This window comes from Onthophagus taurus, chromosome 4, assembly GCF_036711975.1.
Source record: "Onthophagus taurus isolate NC chromosome 4, IU_Otau_3.0, whole genome shotgun sequence".
NCBI classification, from domain to species: domain Eukaryota; kingdom Metazoa; phylum Arthropoda; class Insecta; order Coleoptera; family Scarabaeidae; genus Onthophagus; species Onthophagus taurus.
The window spans coordinates 2476141-2500052 of record NC_091969.1 but is presented as its reverse complement, the minus strand read 5'-3'; the positions used below and the strand labels follow the sequence as shown (position 1 = coordinate 2500052).

Below are 23912 nucleotides of genomic sequence, written 5' to 3'. Positions count from 1 at the left end.
GAGGGGGGGATCGTATTGAAACAAGTTATCAAAACTAAATTATAATGAGCGGGGCTAATTAATCACAATAGCAAAATTTTAACGGCGCTATCGGATGCGGGGTACAAAATTAACTAAATCCCTTTTTTGAGCGGATAAAATTGATTAAGGAATAGCGGAGTGATAATTAATTAAAAATAATTATCGGAAAAATTTATAACATAATTCAAAAGATACCCTTGTTTATGTGGAAATTTACAAAAATATAATTAACAAAATCGGTTAGCGTTTACGGCACTTACCTACATAAACGTTTTCCCGACCGCGTGTTTCACGTTAACTTCGATTAATCAGTATTAATGAACGCGCACTTCAACACAAAGTAGCTTCAGCAGTTGGGCGGTGTCCGGGGCAATCCTATACGTGTAGTATTTTCCATGGATGACCATCAGGAATGAAGTAAATTAATTAATTAAGATGCGGGATGATTTTGGTTAATAATCATGTTAATCATAATCGGATCGTCTTTAGAATCATTCAACGGTTATTTCATGATACTAGTAATTGTTTGAAATCGGTTTGATTGTTCTACGATTTCTAATTCCGCATCATAAAAAAAATAGTCGCTGTACGGTAGCTGAACGGTAGCTCGCTGGCTGCTGAAACTCACACGGGACGGTCGGCCTTGTTTACAGTAACACCCTGATTACTGATTACTGATACTTCTTCGTATTTTACTTCGTTGCGGTGTTATTTAATTATTTTAAATAACAATTTTCAGAAACCATGTGCTTTCGGTAATTACGTCGTTTGGCGATTTCCACTAATTGCTTTTGTTTATTTGAAATTCGGTCAGGAAACGTTTTCAGAAAAAGGTTTAACGGTTTTAAATGAATTAATATGAAAATTTGAAGTTTAATTAAGGAAATTAAGAAATTAAGGAAAATGCGAATAAAGTTGCATAAGTGGGTGGTGATAAGGTATCAATTTTTGGATTTTTCTAAATCGGGCGGAAACTGTAGGAGGTCGGGGTAATGTGGGAAGTATATTCGGATGTTATTAATTTTTCGGAATTAAAAAAAAAATGTTACTTCGTTACATTATTAACGAAGAAACGTAGTTTATTTTTAATTATATTATTTGTATTTTTTTACAATTAGATGACTTATTTCTTTTCAACTAGAACATTTCTTTCGACTGTTTATAATTAACGCGCTCGTACTTCTGCGTCGAGACCATAAGACCGGTACAATATTGTGCTGCTTAAGTTTTATGTGTCGAGAATATTTGACTACACAAATCGTACATACGTGATTCTCCGGTGTTTTGCATTCTATATAGAGCGACTGTAGCGTACACATAGAAATTATAACTTTTATCAAATTACCTTATTATCATAAATTACCTTTGTTACCATTTTTGTTGATTTCGATGTAAATATCATTCGATTATAAGCAACCAACCAGACAACACGTCTGCCTTTGCATTTTAATTTTTAAAAACAGTTAAAATTATTTAATTACTACAACTCTTTAGCGACCAAGAGGTTCTACTTCATTTATTCGCCAATCTTTGTCTTCGCAGATATTTCAGTACTTCCTCACACGTTGTATCTACAACACAAACAGGATTCTACTAAATTCCTTTCGGCTGCTAAGGGAAATTCGATAAATACTAATGACAAAAAATTATTAACGTGATCATTAAATCTTAGAAGAAATTACCCTTTCATATTTATTATAGCCGATGTTAAAAAAACAATTATCTGTGCCGATTTTTTACATAAATACGGTATCTTATTAGATATTAAAAATCGTCCTTTAATTGATTTGGAAACCAATCTATGTTCAATACGTTTAATCCAACGAACTAATTCAACTTCACCAAAACTATTTTCTATTGAAACGAAATTTAAACAACTTTTAAAATGCTACTCAAAATTAATTTCTCCCCCAGATTTTTCTTCCCCAGTGATGCATTCTACAAATCACCATATCATTAAAAATTTAATATTGCTAAAAAAAAATTTGAAACTATCGTATCTTTAGGTATTTTTCATCATTTTCGTCCACAGCTTCTCCATAACATATGGTCCCTAAAAAAGAGTCCAATGGTTGGGGACCCTGTGGAGATTATCATCATCTAAATTTTAACTGTTCTTGATCGTTACCCTCTTCCTCACATACAAGACTTCAACTTGCATTTAAATAACTGTACAGCACTGTTTCTTTAAAAGAGCTACAAAGATTCTTAGGTATGATAAACTTTTATCATATATTCATTCGTTCATTCATTAGCACCACTGTATAATTTAACACCTGGTCTAAATTCTAGTAAAGACAAATCAATCTCTTCATGTTCAAACAAACATGAACTATCATTCACTCAAGAACTTCTTACTTTTACGATAACACTTGCGCATCCATCTATTCATGCGTCGCTTTCGTTAACTACTAATGCTTCAAATATAGGTATGGGAGCAAGGTAAATCGAACATTGTGGCAGACACATTGTCACGAATCAATGTCGATTGCCTTGAAGATCAATACCCAAACTTACAGATGATTAAAAATGCTCAGGACCAAGATCAACAATTACCTTATTTAATCAACAAACAATCAGCTTCCAAATGCAATTATAACTAACTTATATTTTTATCTGAAACAAAAATTGCAGGCTAAAATTTAGTACTTTGGTGCGACATTACTTTGACATCCCCTAAAATATATATACCTTAAAAATATAGAAGAGTAATTTTTAATAAATTTCATTCTTTAACTTATTCAGGTTTTCGTTCTACATTACACAGTGTTAAATCTCGCTTCATTTGGCCTCATATGTCAAAGGACATACAATTTTGGACAAGAATGAGATGTCTCCAGTAGCAGAAAACAAAGATCCATCAACATACCAAATCCCTTGTTGAGAAAATATCCATTCCTAAAGGACGATTTCAGCATATCCATATAGATTTATTAGGACCTTTAGTATCTTTAGGATGTTCTTATGTCCTCACAGTAATCGACCGCTTCACACTTTGGCCTGAAGCTTATCCTATAAATGATATTTCATCTTCTTCAGTAGCAAACACTCTTCTCCGTGAATATCTTTCCAGAATCGGCATACCACAATCTATCACACCCTTTTACAATTTTACAAGCACAGGACTCTCAAAACCGCCATAACAGCCATAGGAAATGTCGATAGGAGGAATCACGAACCACCAATAATCCTGTTGGGACTCTGATTCTCTTTAAAAGAAGATCGGCGTTGTTCTCCCGCTGAGTTAGGCAACTACTTTGTCTTCCTGGAGAATTTTCTATAAATTCACATCATTCTGTTGACACAGAACCTCTCCTATCTAGTTTGCGCAATACATTTTCAAATTTAAAGCCTGTACCAATTTCATTCCGTTCTACTTCTAACCCTTAATAATCAACCTTAAGAACCGTACATAAGAATTTGTTAAATACTAAATTTGTGTTTCTAAAGTTAGAACATCGTCCATCCCTCTCTCTGCAGTTAGAAGGGCCCTTCTAAATTATAAAAATATTGAAAAAAAAACTTTATTATTTCGCCAAATAACAAAAACTTACTTTTAGTATTCATCGTTTACAACCAACATTTTCTTTAAACGACAACGTCATTAATTTTTGTGACAATGTCACTATTAAACAGAAAATACATAGTCACCTGTCAGTTTTGACAACCTTATTTTAAAATTGTCATTTTGAATTATTTACAGTTTACATGTAGCGTACTTATCTATTAAAAATTATTAGTTTTTTGTAAAAGATCTAGTTTACGTTATTTTGGTTAGTATGATTTTATTTATAAGTACGAAGGCATTCACGGCCGGTGTTAATTAAACTAAAACTAGAACTAACACTAGCACTATCATGTGGCATCCGAACGTCAAACATTTTTTTCAAAAAACGCACGGGTTAACCCGAAAGTTTCTAGTTGTAGGTCTAGTGTTAGTTCTAGTGATAGTGCTAGTGTTAGTTTTAGTTTTAGTTTAATGATTTTGTTTATTATTTTCATTATGTTTTTCGATTTTGTCAATGAAATAGAACATTAAAAATCAATACGTGTTTATGGCATTGTTAGAGTTGGAAATATTATTTATAATGAATACTAACTCCACAACGGCTTACAAAAGCAGAATCATTTTTCACATAAATTACACCAAATAGTGGTCATGTTTGTTATGAAATAATATTGAATTATAAAGAACATATTGAAATATGTTCTTATTTATACTGTAGTTAGAAACGTGGTGTTACATCTCTCCTTTTTTATTTATTTTTTTATTGATATTGTAGTAATTCAGGCTGATACGAGTATCTGATAGTATCTGATTTCATTTTTAATGAAAAAATATGACTACGTTTTCACCTGTCAGTTGAGAATCGATATTGCTCATGAAATTATCGATAAAACTTCTTACAAAGACTTATTAATGCGATCTTTCACTTAATCAATAATAATCTATGCCGTAATATTTCTAGAAAGTAATAAAATTTCCATATCCATTCCAAAATCTTATTTTAAAAATTCACCGATAATGATAAAGACATTTAAAACCATATTGTTCCTGAAATTGAAGAAATTAACCAACAAATCGATAATAATATCTGATAATCATTATTTTTGGAAAAAAGAAAACATATTTGAACTATTTTGATCGACATTGCATGTCGTTCCGAAATTTTACATAAATTATCTTTTAACGTACTTTGTATAACCAAAATTTATATTATTTTTGAAATAATCCACGATTGTCAGTAGCATAGTCGCTACGCATTTGATAGAAAATTGAAGTACCGACACTTGAAAAAATAACAATAACAATCAAAGTTGAATCGTAGAAGAAGACGCACCCTTTTGTTGTGAACGCGTTCGACAATGAAAATATACTAAAAAAAAAAAACATAACCCCGATCATAGTGAAGAAGAAGAAGAAATAACCTAATGTGAGTTTGAATATTAAAAAAAAACTAGCAATTAAAAAAAAAACTAATTTAATCAAGTGTATAAAATTGTTTATTAAAAATTCGTGAACATTTAAAACACTAACTGAGACGATAATCAGAATACAAAAAGGAAGAATAAATTAAAACAATCGATTTGGATTTGGACATCTAGCGTGAGAGTGTGGAATCACCGAGGATTTAAGTTGATAGAGGAGGCGTATATAGAAACCATTATTTGAAGGAGAAACAATTTACTTGTAATTAAGATAAGTCTTTGATTAATTTTTTTTGTTGTTCATTAAAAATTCGAATTTTGAAAATTTTATTTTGATTTAGGATATTCAGTCCGAGTTAACAACATCAAATGATATAAAATTTAAGTTCGTATTAATAATTAAATAATTTATTAAGTTGTTTTTTTTGTTTTTTTTTAATTAAATTTTTAATTCATCGATATATATATCATCAATATTCAATCGTTCACCAATACAATATATTTTCATATAAGTACGAAGGCTTTCACGGCCGGTGTGAACCTTCTTCAGAAACTGGTTCGAAGTCACTTCGAGTTTCTGAAGAAGGTTGCAACATGGCATCCGAAACGTCAAACCTTTTATTAAAAGACGCACGGCAAAACCGGAAAGTTTCTAGTGTTAGTTCTAGTTTTAGTTCTAATCTTAGTTTAATATATTTTCAAGTGAAAAAATCGCAAAGTGGACAGTTGGCGGCACACTCAAAAATCGGGTACTTTTTTCATTTACTTCGCGATAAAAAGAAAACCGCGGAGCCGAAAATTCAAATTCACATTCAATGGTACGTAGAAATGTTTAGTAATTACAACAAACTTTACCGCAATCTTTTTCATCAAGCGGTTGCGAAGATATCGATGTCTAAAGTGAGAGGCCTTGACTTTCAGCACGGATAGTAGTGTTCGTGATTTTTATCGGTGTGCATTGGTTGTAGTAAGTCTTAACGTAATTTATTTTAATTTAAGGATTATTATTTGTTAAATATGAACAAAGAATGTGATGTAATGACAACGAGAACATAAGTTTAATACGACAAACCATGTCAAAAATATTTAAGAAAATGTTTAAAAATTGCGAAGGCATATATATATCTTAGCCATTTATGGGTTTAGACCAGAAATTTTTAAATGATTCGTCATAACTTTTAGTCACGTAGTATTTGTGATTAAAAATATCCAAACACTTACAGAAACAGCCTGCATACGCGGTGTAGATTTTGAAATTTCGCACCACAAAGCTTCCCTTTTGTTTGAAATTCTCGTTGGCATAAATCGAATCTTTTACAGTTATTTGTTAATGTTTTTTTTAGTGAATTATGTTGGCACTCAATATGGCGAATGTTAGTAATTATGAAGTTATGTGTGTTATATTAAATATATTAAAACCATACATGCTAACTTGTGAGTGCGGGAAGTTAGCCCCCTATTTTTTGATTTTTAAATATTTTATTGTTGTAGATTGTTCTAGAGTTGTTCTACATTGTACCAAATCGGCAAATCGAAAAAATAAAAACTCCGCGAGAAAACCGAAAAAACGGGTTTTTTTACTAGCCCCCCATCTTTGGAAAAATCAAATTTTCTTTGTTGTTCTGGGTTGTTCTAGTTATTGTTCTAGAAAATCAAAATTAGGGGATACAGCATTACGAAGTTATAATTAAAAATAGGTTTGGCCGCCCAAATGTCTAGTTGATTGCTGTGACCATAGTTTTTCTATTATCAGTTCCATATAACAAATATATACTTATTATAGCTAACGCAATCTGGAACAGCTATTATTTTCACTAGAACAACTCTCTAAAGGGCACTTTACTCTTTGAAAATTAAAATTTTTGGAAGTTTCAGTCAGTAATTCTGGTGACAGCGGTTATATATTACACAATAAGAATTAAAAAACATAGAACAATCTAAAATAATTCAAACTTTGCCGATTCAAATTGTTCTAGATGTGTTTTGCGTTTAACACGGACATTAATTTTGCAAAATCACATATTTTTTGTTACTCTAAATTGTTCTTGTTGTTCTAGGTACTTAAAATGTTTATTTAATCACTGCGGTTTTAGTTCTTTTAAAGTTTCATATTAAAAATTACTACTTACAACAATTAAAACAATTCAGAACAGCTGTTATTTTCACTAGAAAAACCTTAAATTTTATTAGTTGTTGTGATATCGGACAGGTTTTGTTGAATCAGTGAACCCAACCGTTAATATAATAATAGTTTTAAAAAATTAAAAAATATGGAATAATCTGACCATCTAATTTTCTAAAAATCACCTTTCTATTTAAACTTATAATAATAAAACATTAGATGCGATTTAAAGTGTATTTTATTTTGTAAAACTAAGTAATAAATTAATAAATAAACTAACAAAACAATACCTATTCTTTCACAAAAACTGTACAAAAAATTATTCTAAAGTAAAGTATAAGTAAATAAATTAAATCATCTAAATGGACTAATATCACGGAACTCATTTACACACATATATGCACATTTGTGCATTTATTTCTGTTGCTTCTTCAACCTGTATGGATTTTTTTCTTAAATCATTAAATAATAACTAATTGTTGGGCACAAATGCCGTGTAGTATCCTACATCACTCAAAGAGTGAGTACCTTCGTAGCTGACGATACTAGCTATTCATTTAGAAATCATGTTGAGAATGTTTGCACATATTGCTTTAGTTTCCTAAAATTATTTTTAAAAACCGGTTCTAGTAAAGCAACATATAAAAAAAGAGCTAAACTATTAACAGGCATAAATTATTTTGGAAACCAGAATATTGCTGGCCTGATAATAGTGAATGTTGTGTCAAATATTACGTTTCTTTGCACACAACGGCAATAATGGTTAACAAAAACTGTAACGGTAACAAAAACTGCAATAATGGTTTAAACGTTACTTTCCATAAAAACATAATTTTACCAATCGACATTGACATCGTAACAATATTAGGCTATGCATAGCTAAACCAAGTAATAGAAAACTACATGCAAACCCTAAGCAACAATTGCAAAAAAATGTGGTCTGTTTATAGAAACAACGAATGGAGAGAACAATAAAACAAAATTGAGTGATTACGTACGCAATTTGTAACTCCACAACAAATTCTATATCCCCGCAGGTATCATCAGTTACGAAGGTACTCAAACTTTGAATGATGTAGGACACTACCTGGCATTTGTGCCCAACAATGCCAATTGGAAATTATTTAAAGACTTACGAAAAGAATCCGTACAAGTTGAAAAAGCTACTGAAATAAATGCTTAAATGTGCATATATGTTTATAATTGAGCAAAGTGATGTAACCGTATTATTCCATGATATTAGTTTATTTACATAATTTAGTTTATTTAGTTATAGTTTACTTTAAAATAAATTATTGTACTAATATAGTAATACTGATCGAATAGTTATTGTTTTATTTCTTAGTTTAGTTTATTTATTAATTTATTAGTTTATACAAAATAAATACACTTTAAATCGCATCTTTTGTTTTACTATTATAAGTTTAAAGAGAAAGGTGAAACTTGTGATTTTTAGATAATTATGATGGTCAGATTATTCTATATTTTTTTAGTATTTTAAAAGTATTATTATATGAAACTTCAAAAGAACTAAAACCGCAGTGATTAAATAAACATTTTAAGTACCTAGAACAACAAGAACAATTTAGAGCAACAAAAAATATGTGATTTTGCAAAATTAATGTTCGTGTTGAACGCAAAACACATCTAGAGCAATTTGAATCGGCAAAGTTTGAGTTATTTCTGATTGTTCTATGTTTTTTAATTCTTATTAAAACTTCGAAAAACTTTAATTTTCAAAGAGTAAAGTGCCCTTTAGAGAGTTGTTCTAGTGAAAATAATAGCTGTTCCAGATTGCGTTAGCTATAATAGGTATATATTTGTAATATGGAATTGATAGAAAAGCTATGGTCACAGCAATCAACCAGACATTTCAGCGGCCAAACCTATTTTTAGTTATAACTTCGTAATGCTGTATCCCACAATTTTGATTTTCTAGAACAATAACTAGAACAACTAGAACAACCCAGAACAACAAAGAAAATTTCACTTTTCCAAAAATGGGGGGCTAGTCAAAAAACCTGTTTCTTCGGTTTTCTCGTGGAGTTTTATTTTTTCAATTTGCCGCTTTGGAACAATGTAGAACATCTCTAGAACAATCTAGGACAACAATAAAAAATTTAAAAATCAAAAAATTGGGGGTAACTTCCCGCACTCCTAACTTGTATGTTTAAAATAGACGAAATGCTAAATAAATGTTAATAATAAGTAGAACATTTCGTTTTATGTAATAATAACGTGAATTTAAATTTACCGCCAAAAATATCCAGTGATATTTTTTAATGATATTTCTTATTCTAAATCTAAGTTTTGTATTCAATCCTCCTAGTTTAAAACGAAAGTAAAAGTAAGAATAAACAATGCAACAAATGTCAACAAATCAATGTCAACAATTTATTACAATTTTGAATAAACACATTTATTCATCGCAGATATTAAAATTAAATATAACTATTAAAATTTCATAGTAATATTTTATAGAAAGATAATAAGTGTAGTTCTTTACATTAAGAGGCAGAATTAATACTTTGATAATTTCTTGCAGTTTATAGAAAATATGGGTAGGTTTTATTTCCTTTTATGAGAACAACTCGAAGTTTCTGAGGGCGGGTTTCCGGTTTGTCTGGCGACAGCATGGCGGATGCAAGGTCCGTAAAGCGTATTGTACAATGCGCTTTACGAACCTTGGGCGGATGTAGAAACTGTTAACACGACCCGTATCGATACTTCAATACAAAATCTCGTATCAAAGTTGTAATTAACAACTTTCAATGTAAAATAATGATAGAACCTAATTTTACACTTAATCGAACATTATTCAAGTTTTTCAACAATTTATTCTAGTATTTTCGCTGCTATAAAAGTGTACGTTTTAGCATACCAAGAACAATGTTAATTTCTAAGCCACGCCCCTGTATTACATCGTCAATCCTACCCCTATATAAACCGCAGCCGCTTGGCCTTCCAATTCAGTCACCTCACCGATGTTTAGTGTTTGTGTTAAGTTTAGGTTAAGTTTACCCCGCGGAGATGTTTACAACTTATTAAAAATTCTCTTCTTATATCGAAAATTTGTGAGTAGTTTTGGGTTTTATATACTTCATTTTAGTATTTTTTAATTCAGTTGTTCATTGTGACGTTACTGTCAATATTGCCGGCATTGATGAACGAGTTCAATCTATTCAATTCAATCATTAGGGTCTATTGCTTATGAAAATTATATATTTTTATTTGTTTCCAAGATAACAAATATGTATTTATTTTATATACAATTCATTCTGTGTTAACATTCGTATCAATTAGACGTATTTATCTTTGAATAAAAATATGGGCATTTTTCAAGAATCGCTCGGTCGCATAAAAATCGATTCTTTTTAATTGAAGGCAAAACAAAGAAAAAGTGCGGAAAAGTAAAAAAATCACTTTAAAGTTTTGATGTGACGTCACGTTTTGTGACTTCATCAACCATGCTAACCATATATTTTCAAAGCAACACCGTTACACATAAATTTTGAAAAAATTAATATATTTTCGGGTGAAATAACCTTGGGTTATAAATTTCAGGTTAGGTTGGTTTTGTTGACAAAAAAAAACCGTCCACACGAACAGGTGTATGGTAAATAAAGACTTTTAGTCGTTGTATTATATCCGAAAATATGCGTTATAAATATTATTAAATTAATATTAACAAGTTGTTAATTCTTTCATTAAATTTGAGACAATGATTTAATTTTTACTTACTATATTCGAAATCAGATTTTGAGTTAGTTTAATTAACATTTAAACTGGTGTGAATTTCCGAATTGTCGGGTTGGGTACCGGTTGGGTTTGATGCAGGTGGTAGGTGTAAATTCCGGGTTGGATTAGGTCAGGATTAGGTTAGATTGGATTTACTTCAGAATTTTGTATAGAAATTGGATGTTCAGTTATGTTAATTAACATTTAAACTAGTGCGAATTCGCTAAATGTCGAGTTGTAAATTACGGATTGAAGGGTCCATTGAAAGAAAACCGCTAACATTTAGATCCACGCCAGTAGACAGACGGTAAATAAAGACATTTCAGTCGTTGTAGGTTTTTGTATCACTTGACAGACAGTCTATTGATACAGTCTATCTAGGTAGTGCTATGCATCGAAAACTTAAGAAACTAGGGTATTTCATCCGAAAATATATGTTGTAATCTCTACAAGTTAAGTAAAAATAACTTTACTTTTAAGTTTATTAGATTTATTTTGTGCGTGGCTATAAAATAAACAATTTGTGGGTTAGGTGTTGACCGGTTGAATACGAAAAAGCATGTTTACAAAAAAGTTAAATGTTTAAAAAGCATTGCTTGTGACGTCACAAAAGTGAACACACTTTTTTTATTGTTAACGTCATTTTTAGGTCAGTACCTATCGATTAAAAAGAATCGTCGATTTTTAAGCGACCGGGCGATTCTTGAAAAGTTAGAAAATATATTTTAATTTTAATAATCATTTGAATCGTCGTTTAATTTTTTCGGAAAAGTATAGTAATTGCATGAAATTTCTGTGATCTTAATAACGTTTTTGTTTAACAAACTTCATTGCTTTTTTTTTATTAACTTCATGTACTTACACTAACATTCATAATAACGTTTTAACTATCTATAATAATAATAGCCTATATTTTTTTGTTATTTCTAGGAGGTGACCATAGATCATTTTACTCACTATTTCCTGATAATGGTAATACTGTATATTCTAATTATCGATATTATATCGATGAGGCATTGAAATTGAGACGACCTTGTATCTCTTAAACTGTCAATTTTATCGTAAAAAGTTTCAGGTAAAACTTTCATGATATAAAGGGTGAAAATATTCTGCATAGTTCCCATTTGTCCCATTACATTTCAGAAGCGTCTCGATCTGTCTTTCATTTGTCAAGTAAGATTTTTTAAATAGATACTTACCCTTTTTTAATCATTATGGTATTCTCCATAACAAACACAATAAAACAAATAAGCTTCAATTAAAAATAAAATGTAAAGGACACTACGTTGGGATACCGTACAGCCTCGAGAAATAGCGAGAGAATAAATGTGGATTATTACGAACAGCAGCTTAAACGTTGATTGTACTATTATCACTCATCGTCGTTTATCTTGAGCAAAATTTTTCAAGGCAAAAATTAAAAATTTTTCACAAATTTTTTTTTAAATTATTTCACAATACGATAAAATGAAGCACGGGACGGAATGTTTCTGTAGGAAATCTTCGCATAAATTTCGAGCATCATTGATAACTCTGATGTTTCTCATAAACTAAAATTATTTAAATCGTTTCAGTAATCATATGTCCTTCCAAGCTTAATTAGTGAAACGTGACGAATGAATTAGGTAGCTACGGAAAGACTTTGTTTCTTTTTGTTTTATGTTGTTGACTTGTCTTTGTTGTGAATTATGAGTTGCATAATTTTGGGATGCATATATTTTACATTGTTTTTTTTAATTAAGATTTTTTTACAGCAGCATACTCCTGGTAATCCTCAATATTCCTTTCTTCTCTTTTCCCTTAAAAGATTCCTAATTCTTTGAATTTCTTCCTTTCATTTCGAGACCGTGTTGTGACTTTATTTTTGCGCAGGTGTAATTTTTTCTCATTCGTATAAAAGTATGTTCAAAAGCCTTCTCGTTCTCTTTCAAGTATAGAAAAGCGAAGTCACAGTTTTGTGAGTTTTTTCAATCCAAATTTTTGGGATTCATTATTCGTGATTAATTGTGAGAAAAGTGATTTTCTTTTCTCGAATTTATCGATACATCCGGATTTCAACGTATTTTCTTATTCCCAAATTTTTCTTTGCTTAAAACCTAGACCACCTGAGGAAAGCATTTGCTTAATTACTATTCATTCAACCCATTCATCTATTCACACATCCTTTCTAGTACTACAAAACTACTATCCTAAAACTATTCTACAAAGAAAAATTAAAAAACCGTCCTAAAATTTAATCTTTAGTAATGCTTCTTAATTTTCTTTACTATTCTTCTTTAATTTTCTTTTAACCAGGTTTTATTGTGAGGAGCTATATTATTCTCGATTTACTTTTGTGGAATAATCTCATTTCATTACTTCTTCGGTTACCAATATTTTGGAGACAACTTTGGTCCGAGAGGAATTACTATTTCGTTACTGACTGGAAACAACTGCATCAATTAAGAAAAATTGTTCAATAAAAATAAATTTTCCTATAGAACACCAAAAGTTGCTGGTGTAGATAAGTTCCTTCAGATCAGATCGGAATAGTCAACGAACATAAGGTCAGATAACATCAACATTTTATTTCTGCCGGAGAATCGTGCACTAATCTTGTTCTCACTGAGGAATTTTCATGTAGTGTTTCATTCAATTATTTTTTTGATTAAAAGCAATTCATTGATTAAATTAAATTCATTTTATATCCTTCGTACATTTTTGTTGGCGAGTTTCAATTTTCTTGCCACATTTTATTTTTTTGCTTGTTTTCTTTTGCGAACCATTGACAACAAATTCTGTTTTTAGTATATTATCCTTTGAATTACATTATCTATTACAATACCTTACCTGTATTATTTTTTGATTATATTTTATGCGAGTATTATTTTATTTCAATAAAATTATTGCAACTCAGAATTCCGGCCGGTCGAGGACTCGCGTGTGTCCTTAGGTGTAAACATATTTCTTTTCTCTTTGTCTAGATTTTATTTTGTTAAAGTTAGATATTTAGGCGTTACAACTTAACAATTGAAAGACATATATAGCGCTTCTAAAATGTAAACTGAATACCATACAGAATATTTTCCCCTTCATATGATGAAAGTTTTATCTGAAACCTTATTCGATAAAATTGACGATTTATGAGCTATAGGTAGTGTCAATTTAAATGCCTCAAACGGTATATGCATTATAATAATTTTTTATAAGTACGAAGGCTTTCACGGCCGGTGTGAATTAAACTAAGATTAGAACTAAAACTAGAACTAACACTAGAAACTTTCGGGTTTTGCCGTGCGTCTTTTAATAAAAGGTTTGACGTTTCGGATGCCATGTTGCAACCTTCTTCAGAAACTGGTTCGAAGTGAGCTTTTGACATGGCATCCGAAACGTCAAACCTTTTATTAAAAGACGCACGGCAAAACCCGAAAGTTTCTAGTGTTAGTTCTAGATTTAGTTCTAATCTTAGTTTAAATAATTTTTTATCTTTCCCTTTTTGTACAGATAAATGGTGGGAATGTCACCGGCTGCATATTGAAGAAAAATCTACGGGATGGAGGTGAGATACTTTTATGATTATTTAGATCGAATTTATATTTATTTTACGTTATTTTTGTATTCATGTAAACAGAAATGACTAACACATTTTCCGTATTTTATACAGTGAATACTCCAAACATTCCAACTGATGCTTCAGTAACAGCTTCAAAGCCACTCTCTGCCAATCATCAAACTACTGAAAAGATTGATAGCTACAAAGGAATTCCTGATAAATGTCCATCACGTTGTCATTTGTTAATTAACAACAAAAACCCTGATATATTTTCCTGTTCGCTCTGTCACCAGACCACCAGCATCTATAACATTCCTTTTAAATATTCATCAGAAGAGATCATAGTTAGCAATAATCAACCAATGGATTATTACGTGACAAAAATGAAAGAGGTATTTTTAAGACAACCTATCGCCAAACAGGAAGATAATCATAAGTGGGATAATTTTCTCAATGGAAACAATTCTACCGTAAACGGGTGGTCAAAAGCCATATCAACAAGAACTTGTACGTTTTGTCGAAGAAATTCAGAGGGGCGAGAATTTTATGAAAGTCATTCGTTGAAAGATTCCACAGGTAAAGTTTCATGTCCGGTTTTGAGAGCGTTGAAGTATCCGTATTGTTATGCAGATGGTTATAATGCTCATACTAGAAAGTATTGTCCACTGTATAAATCCGTCAATGAAACACTACCAGAACCTAGAAGGTTGGCTAATGGCACGTTGGCATCAGCTAGCAATCACAAGTAATGAACTTATTGTTCTGAAGAACAATATTCTTGAATTTCCGAAGTGATTCAACATTTCTTACTGAATATTTCTAGTAAATGCATGAATGTAGTTCGTATAGTTTTGTCAAGGTTAATTTTGATTTAATTTTTAGAGATTTAATAATTGTTGTTTGGAATGAGTTGTTTATGAATATGTTTCGATTATTTGCAGTATTATTACAATTCTTGGCGATTTACATAATTTAGTTTCACTTATATATTAGATTGTAAGTGCAATATATACTTTATTAGAGTACTTATTTTATTTGCTATTGTTGATTAATTACGTCGTTTCGTAATATGTTTATATTTATTGTACTTCTTGTTAGGGATATTTGGTGTGCGGGAGATTTTGGGTTGGTAGTGCGGAGCGTAGGGTGGCAATGGAGTGATTCCCGCGCTCGAAAAGGTTCCGAGACGTTAGATAAAAACATACAGGTTTGAACAAGATTGAGAGAGAGTCGAACATGAGAGTTGGTGCGTGGTAGAGGTAAAAAGACGGGTATCGCGAGAAAAGACGGACAAACGGGTGTGTTTTGAGAAGTATAAACGCTGAACTGAATTACATTGTTATTTTGTTTGAAGTTTCAATAAAGTTGTTGATTAGTTAAATTTACGTTAGTGTATTTACTTTATTCTTAATAATTTTCTGTCAAATTTTAAGTTCATGTGTTTGAATAAACAATTACTTATTTGTTTTTTGAATAAAGTGAATACTCCAAACATTCCAACTGATGCTTCAGTAACAGCATTTACTCGTTATTTACTCGTTTTTTGAATAGGTTTAATTTGTTATTTTTTCGGATGTAATTAATAATAATGAGCATTACATTATGTGGCTAGAATAAATATCTATATTTTTCATTGATGTTTCAGAATTTCATTGATTTCATTTTATATTTTTAACAATTTAATATACCTATTAAATATGAAGTGTGTCCCAGTATAGATGTTACAAGAGGTATGACCTAAAAATTTAGAAAGATTGGGGATTAAACTCTGCTTGGTGTGAAGAGAACTTCAAGAATATTTTCATATTTTGAAAATCAAGTCGGCGTTGACAGTGAAACTATTTTTAGTTCAGTTAGAGTATCCTTTCTGTTCATGATAGGGCAAAATTTCATCATGAACAGTTGTTTGGAATGTGAAATAATGGCACTATGAAAAATTTCAGAAATCTAATCTTCACTCTGATCTACCTCCATACTTTTAGATTAGATCAGAGTGAAGGAACACAAACATTAGTACGCCTAGAAAAAATGTACTTAAGTAGTCGCAAATATTGGAAAATTAATTGTATTGTAATTTATTTAATATTATTTTATTGTAATTAACAACCTTCACGATCTCAACAATGTCAAATGAGAAAATATGTATATATCTTAACTTCTTTCTGAATTCGAAATAATTTCTGAAGTTGTCAAAAAGCCGAAACTAGTCAGACTATTGTATTTTTTTAAATTGCAGACCAGTTCAAACTACGAAGAAACCTTTTTATATTTTTCCTTTAAATTGTATTATCCCTCAGTTCTAGTTAAAAGTTGAATTCCTCTTGCATTATGTTAATTTTAGAACACAAAATTTACGTCGAGAAATTTTGCATAGAACCATAATTTGTCATTTTGAACAACTTTTCTTAATAAAATTTCGAATGATCATGAACAAAAAAGTTACTTTACCTGAACTAAAAATAGTTCTTTTCACTGCCAAGGCCAACTTGATTTTCAAAAAATGATAATATTCTTAAAATTCTGTTCACATCAAGCAGGGCTTAATTCCACATCCTTAAAGTAAAATTCAAAAATATGTAGGTCATTTACCTCTTGTAACATCTGTCCTGGGACATACTGTAAATATATACTTTGAGGAATTAATACAAGAATTATGCAAGATAAATATAAATTTTTGCTAGTTTTACAAGCGTAAATATAAAAGTGACATTTTAGTTTAGATAATTGTGATTTCACGTTGATTGTAGAGAGATAAGTTTAAAAAATACCAAAGGTCTTATGATAAAAAATAGTGTATTTGAAAAACTTAGCTAATCGGTGCACAAGCTGTTTCGGTTTCTATGAAACCTTCCTCAGGCATGACTGAAAAATCAATAATAGAAAAAACCATTTTGCAAATGACAATGTTTAAACTAGATACCGTCAATAACGAAGAATCAAACTAGAAGGAGAATACATAATCAGAACACCAAGCGACTTCGGGAGTAAGAACGTAATGTTTTAATAAGTTACAAAAGATTAAAAGCCAGAAGGGCGAGTTGAAAAATTAAAGAGAACTGTAAAAGAAAGGAAAGTTTAAAATTATATTTAGAATTCAGTAAAGCGGCTTTCAATTACCTATTTTTCATTATAAAAAGATTGTAAACAACAAAATGTCGCAATAAAACTTAAAATATTATCATCAACAAAAAGAACGCAAATTAAAAAATTCAAAAAGTAAAAACGCGTTATAGCGTGAAGCGCAGTAAGACGACTAACATGAGTTTTATTTAAGGTTATGTAGGCTATCTGTGCGGTATTGAAACTGTGAATCATATCACAGTACGAAACGATCCAGATTTAAAAATTTAAAAGGTTTAAAAGATGTGAAAAGTAAATTTTGTTAAAAACTGTAGGCTAAGCGATAAAGTAGATCAGATTCAGGGAGCTACACGTATTTTGGGAAAAGTCGATGGTTATTAAATTCTGTAATATCATTAAACAAAGAATTGTTGTTACTGTCAATTTCACATTATTAAAATATCACTCGAGATTACTCGAGACGACGCGCAATTTCACAGAACGATACACCCTCAATGTGCATAAGCACAAACATTCCTCGCTCAAACTCGCTTAAGTAACGCGATCGCCCATCCATTGCGCACAGAGTACGATAAAAATGTGGTTCCTCACACCACACTAAAAACGACCGGAATTTTCCATCCACTTCGGTTTCCATAGCGACGGAATGTTCCACTTGGAAGGGTGGCTCAGACAACAATGCCGCGACGGAAAAACTCGAAACTCCCTGAATAAACTCGTCTACAGTAATCCTTTGTGCTCCGCAAATATTATGGACTTATCTTCACGCGTTCAGATTATACAGGGTGTGCTCGTGAATTATTTCCAACAATGTCTATACAGGCAAAATAGAAAAGTTTTGTTTATTTCCAAAAATTCAAAATAACGTACAAACAATAACAAATAATGAACTCTAAACTATTAATGTTAGCGAAAAAAAGAAATAACCAAAAAAAAAACAATCATCAAAATTATTAGAACCCGCGAAAAATTTAATTAATTTTAGTTTATTAAGAAAATTTAACTAATAACATTAATCTAGATATCCGAGATCGTCAAGTATCTCGCAGTACCTCGAATTATTGGAGATGTACAATAGTTTTTCGTTTATTTGTTTTATTTTGTATGTAAATTTAATTTACAGTAATAATTCGAGTTATTTGACGATCTCGGATATTTAGATTAATGTTATTGATTAATTTTTATTACAATTTTACGCCATCATAAAGAAAGAATACATTGACATTTAAAAAATTTAAGTATTATTCGTTACTCATTTGTTTTCTGAATTTAAAACAATTGAATGGAGTCTAATTAAGGCAAATAAAATATTAAACAAGTTTTGCATAAAATGTTTTTTTATAAAGTTGATACCTACAAAGATATATACTATATTTCATACATAATGGGCACCCATTTCATACATAATTATATTTTTAAAAATATTCCTGACCTTTTTCCCCGATGTAATGTTCTAGGTTCTAGTATCGATGATTTTTTATCTTAACTTTCCGCAGCAACGACCTCTGGTGCGAGGGAAAGGTAAGTATGGATGATGTTATTTTAGAATTTGATGCTTAATGTTTCTTGTAGGAAAGCAACACACCGAAGTGGATGTTTCCAAGATGGCAGAACGAAACGTTTGGTTGAACGAAATTTCGCTCTTAGAAAAATTACCAAATAAAATTGGCTCTTACTAAAACCTGCATGAAAATAATAAAAAGAAATTAGGAAAAGAAGATAAAACAGTTTTAGTATTTAAATTAGATTAAATGGGAAATTAGTTTAGTATGTATATATATATTTTTTAAAGAGTAAGTTAATTAAAGTAGTTTGGAAAAGAGAGAAAGAATGATTACATGAAACGTTAAAAGAAATAGCAAAAGTTAGAAAAATACACGCTTACCTCTGATGTTCGAAGTTTAAAACCAGAAAGATGAATTTTAATGTAAATACACTAAAAATCCGATGACTTGAAACATGAAAACACGATTTCAAAAGATATGCAGTGGTGATGAACCCAAAAATGCCTCAATCACCTTACACCACAGTGTATCGTAACTGGTTACTCAAGAAGAGACTCGAGAGGTAAGCCACAATGCTTTTAAATTAAATTTAAAGGGCCCAAAAAATACACCTGTTCGCTCAATATACACATGCACAAAAGAACGAAAAACGAAGAAAAATCAAGAAAAGGAAAAGAAAAATCATCTGAAATATAAAAGGGATTTAGGGAGTTGCTGAATCGAGATCGTTGCTAAAAAAATCAAATTAAACAAAAATTAATAAAATTAATTCCAAATAAACACAAATATTTCAATAACCGCCTATATGCAATACAAATTTCCCACCAACATAAAGAAAAGATAACAAATAACATAAATTCCGAACAAAACTCAAGTTACCTAAAGTAAAAAAAAAATTGAGCTGTAATAATACCTCCCTTTACTAACGAAGAAATTTTCCCAGAAAATTTCTTTTGAAACTCGATTTGTCATAGTAGATATTGATGGATTTCAAAATTCGAATAGACCATATGAGGGTGTACCGGTGGGAAATAATTTGCTTCCGTGGATAAACATAAAAAAAAAAACTTTTGTGTGTAGTTCGAGGACGAACTATTGTCAGGATGGCCGAGTTGTAGCATTAATTTAATTTGATTTTAAAACGCTGATTTTTATTAGTTTGTATATTAATTATTACGCGGCATGCCTTGTGTCCGTGTCCGTTAGAGTCGACATTATGTTATGTTTTATGGTAGTTGTAAGTTTTACATTAGGCGTATGAAAAGTTAATTAAACGTACATTCGAAGAAATTGTGTTTAAATGCACACCTAATCCTAATAAGAGGCTCCCTAAGTCTTACACGTTTAAAATTTTTCTGAGTCGTGCCTTGTCTATGATTTCTGGGAAGAGTGCAATTTCGACTAAAGTGATCTTCTTGTCCACAATTATAACAGCTAAACGACTGTCTTGGCGAATTCCCTTCGGTTAATCTATTACTTATGAGGTTTATAGAATTAAATTTCTGATTTCCTTTAAACTGCGTTGTTTTTTGTCTTTGTTGATTTCTACAATTTCTTGATATGTGACCAATTTCTCCACATTTGAAACATGTAATCGAAGATTCCATCACCCGAACCGATTTGAATCGACGCCTCAAGGCGAATTGATGACTCTCTTCTAGAGTCGCAATTTTCGCCGCCTTCTCCAAAGTCAGACTTTCTTCTCGCATTAATATAATTCCGATGTTTTGAGAAATCTCTCTTCGCAACCCCATCCTAAATTGATTAAGGACGCTTTCGTTAATTTTCTTTTTAATACCTGGCAACTCGGCATCTGTCGCCCTACTTTGGTTATCCTCCAAAATTTTATTAGCTACCAATTTTATTCTAGTCTAGAATTCGGACACAGTCTCATTAGGTACCCGGAAAGTGCGATTCAATTTGTTGTATGCTTCACCTGGAATTCTTCGCGGCTTGAATCTTTGGATAAATTTTTCTTTGAATTCAGTAAACATTACCATTATTTTCAATGTTGTATCACTTTTGTTATATCGATACGCTTCTCCGGAAAGTCGATATTTTACGATATTCAATGTTTCTTGTTCTGTCCACCTATCTAACGTGGTTCTTTGCTCTATTCGTTCAAAATATAATTTCACGTTCCTTTGTCCCGACAACGCTTCTACCGTTGCTGCGATCATCCCGAGTGACACGGGGGTAACGGTCATAGCTTGTATGGCGGCCTCTGCCATGATAATAACGGTTAGTAATTATTCTGATTGGTACGAAATTAAAGGTTCGAAAATTATACAAAAACTATAATGTCCCACTTCTGACACCAATTTGTAAGGAGCGGCTCTACTATGTTGTGTGGGCGTGCTAAAGGCGTATGCGACAAGCAGAACTTGTCACGCCGGCTTGAATTTAGGGAGCAAAGTTAAATGAAATTTATAAAAATAAAAGAAATTTAGTTAAATTTAAATAATAAATTAAATGTATTAAAATCAAACCAAAACAATAGCAAAACAATAAAATACAAACTAAAATTAATTAAATTAAAATGAAAGATGAGAATTGTGGAAACATAATGGTCGAATTTGTTGGTTTGAGGTCAAAGGCTAAAAGGGTCGCAGATGGGCGGATTACCAAAAAATTCAAAGGAGTTAAGAAGGCCGTTGTTAAACATCACATCTCTTTTCTAAATTATTTAGATTGTCTAAATTCGAAATTGGTATTATTTAAACAACAAACATTATTTAGAAGTTTTAACCGCAGAATATTTACTGTATTACAAAATAAATTGGTTCTTTCACGAAATGACTCCAAGCGATATATTTGTGATAACGGAATTAATACATTAGCTTGGGGTCATTATAGCATAACGTGTTAAGTAATGTTAATACAATTTTAAGTAAATAATTATTGTTTAATTTCATATAGATTAACTATATTAAGTAAATGTAATGTTAAAAAACTTAAAACAATTAAATTTATTGTGAGGTGCAAGTAAGTTAAGTAAAGTTCACTTAACCTCGGTGATTTAATAATAAAAACCGCTTTATTCGCATTTTATGTAGCAATAACACCTGTTATTTCTAGAAATTTGTTTTTTCAAGAAATCTGATATGTAATCCGATGTTTCTCTGTATGGATATAAATTTGTAAACAGTAGTTATATTAGAATATTTATGTTTTACTTAACAATTAAATGATAAATGTGTTATCATATAATTGTTATTTCTATTTTTACACCACCGAATTTCTCCGCTAGATGGCGTTACACGAGTTATGCAACCAACAACTCACCCTTGTATGACGTACTCTTCAGGATTTCTCCGATGGATGATGTTACACATATATATATACTCAAGGTTGATAAATATATTCATGTACCTTGTATATACAATCTCCTATATCGCTGACTCAATATTTAAGCAATGAGAGGAGAGCGTTTGCATCAAAGGCAGACGGAATGATGTATTTGTCTGTCTTTGTCATGGCCCAATGTCGCGAAAGCGCTTGCACGAATCGTAAATTTTAAAGTGTTTGAAGTGTTTCGCTCGTATTTTATACAGCTTTAAAATGCAATTATTGTAGATGGTTTTCTTTAACTATAAATTATCATTATAGTTAAAGTTAATTATCACTCAATGTTATTGTTGTCCAAATATCAAGTAGCGGTAGACACGAAAGAAACAATTAAACTTTTTTTGTAATAAACATCTACTTCGTTATTTAGGCAAAAATAACATCGATTGTAAAACAATTCATTCATATTAAAAATCATTGAAAATATGATATCACCATCGTGTGAGAATGTTCTAAAACATATTGCTGCCAAATATTTTGAAAGTAGTACCCATAGTGTGACGACTTCTCTACAAAAAGAAACGACAACACAATCGAACCCTTAAAAATAAGTGCGCAGATCTGCAACACCTCGGCTTCCCAGTGAAGATGGGGTGGGTCTGAATTTATAAGGCGCCACGCAGTTTCAGTTGCAGATCGCTCTAACTGCCAAGAGGGTTGGAAAGGAAAAGGTTCGACGACACCAACATATAACACAAAACAAGAAATCGGCAAAATCATATACCAAAGAAATAAATTTATTAAAAAAATAAATGGTAAACAAAAAAAATAAATGTAAATATAAAAATAAACCAAAAGAAAATATCGAAAATCGGGTAGTAAGTTAATCGGGTAGTGTAAAAATATAAAGGGGGTGGCTACGTTTAGTAGTTTAGAAGGGTGGGTTGAAAGTACAAAGAGGGTCAAAACGTGCCCTATTATGAGTTAAACATATTCCCCAAATTTCGTTTACCTATCGTTTAGGGTTTTTGAGAAAAAAAAATTAAACCAAAATTTTCAGCCATTTTTGGAGGTGTGTAGCTCCTTAGGGGAGCCAAAGTCGCCCATGGTTCATATATCAAAGTATATCATATATATGTATATCATATTATCATATATATATCATATATATATATATCATATCATATGTATATCATATTATCATTCAGATACATCCAGTATATGGTATTACACGAGTTATCGAGCCAACAACTCATCCGACAAGTCGCTCATGCTGAATACATTGGAGTGTGACGTCACAGGGTTGGAACTGCCCATGCGCTTGTTCCTGCGCCAGAACCGGCATTAATACATTACGGTCAGGAATCGTAAATTTCTCTACTTAACTCAATTAAAGTTTGTTTAAGATAACGTAAATCAGAAGCACCAAAAACTGTGTCTAAAATTTCGTTAACTGGTTTGCCAGTGTTATCTGGAAAATCGGAAGAAAGCGTGATCGAATTCTTGACAAAGATAACGTAACGAGCGAAGTTAGAAGTTTGGATGCAAGATCAAACCGTCGCCGCGTTCAAATGTCTAAGCACCGGTCCGGCATTTGAGTAACTCGATGCTGAACCGTAGTTAAACACTGATGGTGTCACATTTAACACTCAAGTACTATACTGGGGTGTTTAGATACCCAGACACCAGTTTTTGC

General features: G+C 31.1%; 1 long non-coding RNA gene across 1 annotated transcript; it reads left to right on the top strand.

Annotated features, from left to right (window-relative positions):
- Positions 1 to 10065: 10065 nt before the first annotated feature.
- Positions 10066 to 15727, top strand: LOC111424108 (uncharacterized). Its single transcript, XR_011640242.1, has 3 exons — positions 10066 to 10146; positions 11741 to 11782; positions 14294 to 15727. It is a non-coding gene; the product is annotated as an uncharacterized lncRNA (long non-coding RNA).
- Positions 15728 to 23912: the final 8185 nt, after the last annotated feature.